Source organism: Lactuca serriola, chromosome 4, assembly GCF_051521515.1.
Source record: "Lactuca serriola cultivar US96UC23 chromosome 4, Lser_US96UC23_V15, whole genome shotgun sequence".
Lineage (NCBI taxonomy): Eukaryota > Viridiplantae > Streptophyta > Magnoliopsida > Asterales > Asteraceae > Lactuca > Lactuca serriola.
In genome coordinates this window covers 8,165,039-8,170,822 of record NC_136411.1, presented here as the reverse complement: position 1 = coordinate 8,170,822, position 5,784 = coordinate 8,165,039, and positions in this window count along the sequence as shown.

Below are 5,784 nucleotides of genomic sequence, written 5' to 3'. Positions count from 1 at the left end.
CAATTCTTTCGGCACCATAAAGGGATACGGAATGATAACTAATGGTGATTTTACTATAAGGAAGGTGGCTTATGTGGAAGGACTACAACACAACCTCATCAGTGTATCTCAGCTTGTTGGAGGTACAGGTCTCAAAGTCTCATTCGACGATGAAGGTTCTGAAATTATTGAGAAGAAGACGAAGAAAGTAATTCTCAAATCGGAGCGAAAGGATGAAATGTTTCCTCTAAACCTTAAACCCATCAAAGGAAACCCAGCTATATGCTTGTTATCAAAAGCTCAATCTGACGAAAGCTGGTTGTGGCACCAAAGACTCTCTCATCTCAACTTTAAAGATATCAACAAACTTGTCACTGGAGGTCATGTTCGAGGCCTTCCATTGCTCAAGTTCGACAGAGATCATTTGTGTGCTGCATGCGAAATGGGGAAGCAGAGTCGTCAAATTCATCCATCTGTAATTAACACAAAAGTTGTTGAACCACTCGAATTACTTCATATTGATTTGTGTGGTCCATCATCTATCGAAAGCATCGGTGGTAGCAAGTATATTCTTGTTATTGTTGATGACTTTTCACGATTTACATGGGTGTTCTTTCTAAAGCTCAAATCTGAAGCGACTCATAAGCTGAAAGTGTTCATCAAGCAGATTGAAGTACAGCTCAAGAAGGTCGTTCGCAACATCAGAAGCGACAATGGTCTGGAATTCAAGAACAGGGAATTTGAAGAATTTCTAGCAGAAAAGGGAATAAGTCACAACTTCTCAGCTCCCTACACACCTCAACAGAACGGAATTGTCGAAAGAAGAAACCGATCTTTGTGTGAAGCTGCCCGAACTATGCTAAGTTTCGCTTCCTTACCTCTTTATTTTTGGGCTGATGCAATTTCTACTGCTTGTTTTACACAGAACAGGTCCTATCTCAACAAACGATTCACGCTCACACCATACGAGATTCTCAACAACAGAAAGCCCAATGTGAAATTTTTCCATGTGTTCGGCTCACGGTGTTTCATCTTTAACTCTAAAGAACACCGCAACAAGTTCGATGTCAAAGCCGACGAGGGAATCTTTCTGGGTTACTCTCTCACTTCCAAAGCATCCAGAGTCCTAAAGAAGCGTTTGAGAAAAATCGAAGAGATCTATTACGTGACTTTTGACGATAGCTATGTCAAAAAGCTACTGGTCGAAGAAGACACAGCTGGGGAAATCTTTCCTCAAACTGGCCAAGTCACAGTCTCGATCGCTAATCTATACGAGAAGTTTCTGGAGCTATTTGACGAACCAGAGAAAGCTACTCTCTCAGAAGCAGGCGCAGCAGACAACAAGGTCGACCACATGAAGCAAATTGTCGAAGAAGCTGCCAGGAGAATGAACGAAGGAGGATCGAATTCTGATGAACCTCCATCTAACGATGCTTCAGTCGAGGGGGAGCCAAGCTCACATGTTGAGGGGGAGCCAAGCTCACATGTTGAGGGGGAGCCAAGCTCTACAACTGCTACCGAAAGTCCAACTCTAACCGAAAGTGCTTCTCCAACCGAAGGTGCATCAACGCCTGAAAGTCCAGCACCACAAGAAACCTCTGAACCTCAAGTTTCTCATAGCTCATCAATCGAGGGGGAGCATGGTGATATGTCACTTGACTATGAAAGCCAATCCGAGCCAGAAGAAATGATCAATGCTGAACTAGAACCAACCTTTGATCCAAACTATCCTCCTCTCACCAAATGGACCAGAGATCATCCTATCTCTCAAGTGGTTGGTGATGTCTCCGAAAAGGTTCTGACCCGATCACAACTGAAGGCAAAACAGACATCCTTATTTTCAAAGGTTGAGTTTTGTATGTTTAACTCATTCGTATCAAAAGTTGAACCGAAGACAGTTAATACTGCTCTCGATCACTCCGATTGGGTTCAAGCAATGCAAGACGAACTGAACGAATTTGAAAGGAACAAAGTCTGGCGCCTCATTCCAACTCCTCCAGATGCCTCAGTTGTTGGTCTCAAATGGGTCTTTAGGAATAAAATGGACAAGGAAGGGAATGTTATAAGGAACAAAGCTCGTCTGGTTGTAAAGGGATATTGTCAGGAGGAAGGGATTGATTATGAAGAGACTTTCGCTCCCGTAGCTAGGCTGGAATCTGTAAGAATATTTCTTGCTTATGCTGCCCACAAAAACTTTGAAGTTTTTCAAATGGACGTCAAGTGTGCATTTCTTAATGGAGAACTCGAAGAAACCGTGTATGTGGAGCAACCTCCTGGGTTCGTGAACGTAAAGTATCCAAATCATTGCTATATTCTGGATAAAGCTGTGTATGGCCTTAAACAAGCTCCGAGAGCCTGGTATGAAACACTAACTAAATTCTTAAAGATGTCTAAATTCAAACAAGGTTCGGTTGACCCAACCTTCTTTCGCAAAAAGGAAGGTAACCACCTTATGATAGTTCAAATTTATGTCGATGACATCATCTTTGGCTCTACGAATCCCAGCCTAACAGCTGAATTCAGAAAGTTGATGGAGACTAAATTTGAAATGAGCTCAATGGGTTCTATTAACTTTTTCCTTGGTTTAAATATTAGACAGGGACCCGAAGGCATCTTTATCAATCAGGAAGCTTACACGAAGACTCTCCTAGCAAAGTTTGGTATGATGGGAGACTCCAAAGTCAAAGTCCCAATGGCATTCGGCACCAAGCTAACTCCATCCCTAGACAAACCGGCTGTTGATATCACGCTCTATCGTCAAATGATAGGCTCACTAATGTATCTTACTGCTAGCAGGCCTGACATAATGTTTTATGTGTGTTATTGTGCTCAATTTCAGGCAAACCCACGCGAACCTCATATGCTTGCAGTGAAGAACATTTTACGCTATCTCAAGCGAACCACCTCCTTAGGTCTATGGTATCCTTCCAACTCAGGCTTCTTCGTTCAAGCCTATTCAGATGCTGACCTTGGAGGATGTGGACTCGACAGAAAAAGCACCACTGGTGGCTGTCAATTCCTTGACGGGAAGTTAGTCAGCTGGCAATCCAAGAAACAAACGTGCGTGTTGTTGTCTACTGCCGAAGCGGAATACATAGACGCTGCATCCTGCACCTCCCAAGTGATTTGGATCCATAGTCAACTTCGAGACTATGGACTCAATATGAAGAAGATCCCACTATATTGTGACTCAGAAAGTGCAATTAGGATCTGTCATAACCCAGTGCAACACTCTAAAACCAAACACATAGCACTGAGGTATCACTTCATCAAAGATCACGTGGAAGATGGAAACGTCGAAGTTCACTTCGTAAGAACCACTGATCAACTGGCTGACGTCTTTACTAAAGCTCTTCCTGAAGCGTCATTCAACAGAATATTGCAAGGGCTAGGTATGATGGAATCAGAGTCAGTACCTCACACTACCTCTTAACCTCAAACGTTCAGGTTCGGTTAAATCATCTGACTCGCTCATCACCACAATGGTAGTTTTCTTGGTTGTATATTTCCTGTACAAAGTTGTTTATCTTATTGTTAAAAGTATTTTCTGATTGCATGTCTAAATTCCTTGGTTTTCTTAAAATTTTCCAAAACCGAAACCTACCGAAGGTTCGGGTTCGGTTTCTTAAAATTTTCCAAAACCGAAACCTACCGAAGGTTCGGGTTCGGTTTCTTAAAATTTTCCAAAACCGAAACCTACCGAAGGTTCGGGTTCGGTTTCTCAAAATTTTCCAAAACCGAAACCTACCGAAGGTTCGGGTTCGGTTTCTCAAAATTTTCATGAACCGAAACCAACTGAACGCTCGGGTTCGGTTTTTCAAAATTTTCTTGAACCGAAACCAACCGAACGCTCGGGTTCGGTTTTTCAAAATTTTCTTGAACCGAAACCAACCGAACGCTCGGGTTCAGTTTTTCAAAATTTTCTTGAACCGAAACCAACCGAACGCTCGGGTTCGGTTTTTCAAATTTTTCCCAACCGAAACCAACCGAACGTTCGGGTTCGGTTTTTCAAATTTTTCCAAAGTTTTTTTTACTCTTTCTAAGTCTTATTTTTTTTTTCTTACTTATTTTTTTAATTATTTTTTATTTTCTTTTATTTTTTTATTTCTTTAATATATCTCAAAAACTCCAAAAATATTTTTCTCTTTTAATTTTGTTTGTGTGTTCGTTCGTTTATGGGGGTATAATTGTTGGATTACTTAAGTGTCCCTAGAAGCATGCTGCTGTATGTGTCCCAAGCCTCATAAGATTTTGAATAATAGCCTTGATGACCTGGTATAAACAAACCTTGTCTTCCCAATAAGGCTACCACATTTATTCTAATCGTGAGCTACCTCACTCTCTTCTCACATGAGTTAAGAGTTTTCTGCTTGGTCCTTATTTTCGCAGCAGAGGTACTTTATCTTCTTACACCATCTCCATTACATTTCTCCATTACATTCGTTTCATCAACGTAACCCTTGAGACTCTCAGAAATTACCACTGAGGTTTATGGTTAGACAACAGCTGTGTTTATGATCTTAGTTTCGTGCCACTACGAGCTGAGTGAAACCCAAAATTCAACACCACTTCTGAATTGACGGTGAACAATTAATTTGCTCAAGTTTTCACCTAAGAATTGACGGATGTACCATCATGAAATCTCAAATTTTATTTTGTGTGATTCCTATGAAATTGTTAAACACCATAACATTTCTTCCCTTGGGATCCAGTTTTTAATTTTTTTTTGAGATTTTCTATTTTCCAAGCCAATTTAAAATTAATTCCTACCTACTTGTTCAACAGACTACACCGGTCTCACAAGTACTTTGATCACTTTCTTTCTTATTTCAAGATTAGAATTGTTGCATCAAAGCGAAAGCCACCCTGAAGTAGCCAAATTAAAAGAAGCCTTTCAACATTTATTAATAAGTGTTTGATCGTAATTCAACGGGAAACCACATTAACACTTTGAGGTCTCTCTTGATCTTGAAGGAAGAGATTCGTGCCCGGGATCATTTGTTTCGTGTCATTATTGACATCACAGTCATTCCTAAAAAGAGTTGTTTTATTTCTTTTCTTTTTACACTCTTAGCACGAAAATCTTTGATTTTCCAAAATTTCGTTACTAATAATTACAGGCTGTATTATTGCTTTGGTGGTTAATTATCAAGCTGTGGTCAAAAATCATCCACGTGGGCAATTTATTCAAAAGATGCGATTCAAAAGATAAGACGAAGGGTTGCTGACTCAGACGGGAGTTAAAAGGATTGAATTTCAAACGACGGTAAAAAGGGGCGCGTGTGAATTTGAAACGCTCACTCTTTTACTGACATAATGGACGCGTGTGCGAATTTCAAGCGATTCCTCTCTGGCACTTAAAGGTGCGTGAGGATTTGAAACGGTTAGTTCTGAAACGGCGCTTGTTGGGCGGCGTGATCCTAGGAATCTGACACTCTCTCTCCTACGTGATCATCGCATGCCTACACTGTCACGCATCTGTCATTCCAGGAAACCTTTTCGTATTTCCATAGAAGATTTGAACAGATTTTTCTCTCTCCTTACAATCACTATATAAGGCAGTCTTCACTCCCATTTACCTCTTTACTGCCTCCGAAATTTCAAGAGAACAAAAACTCCCAAAAGCTTTCCTGTTCATCATCTTCTTCAACCTTCAACAATGGCAGAATCATCCTCAATCCATGCTACCTCACACATCCTTCCTATTCGTCCACAACAATGCTTGGTGATCGATCTAAACCTTCTGGCGTACGACTCCTATATGTCGCAGATCATCGAGTGCCTGAAGTACTCCCAAATCGCTCC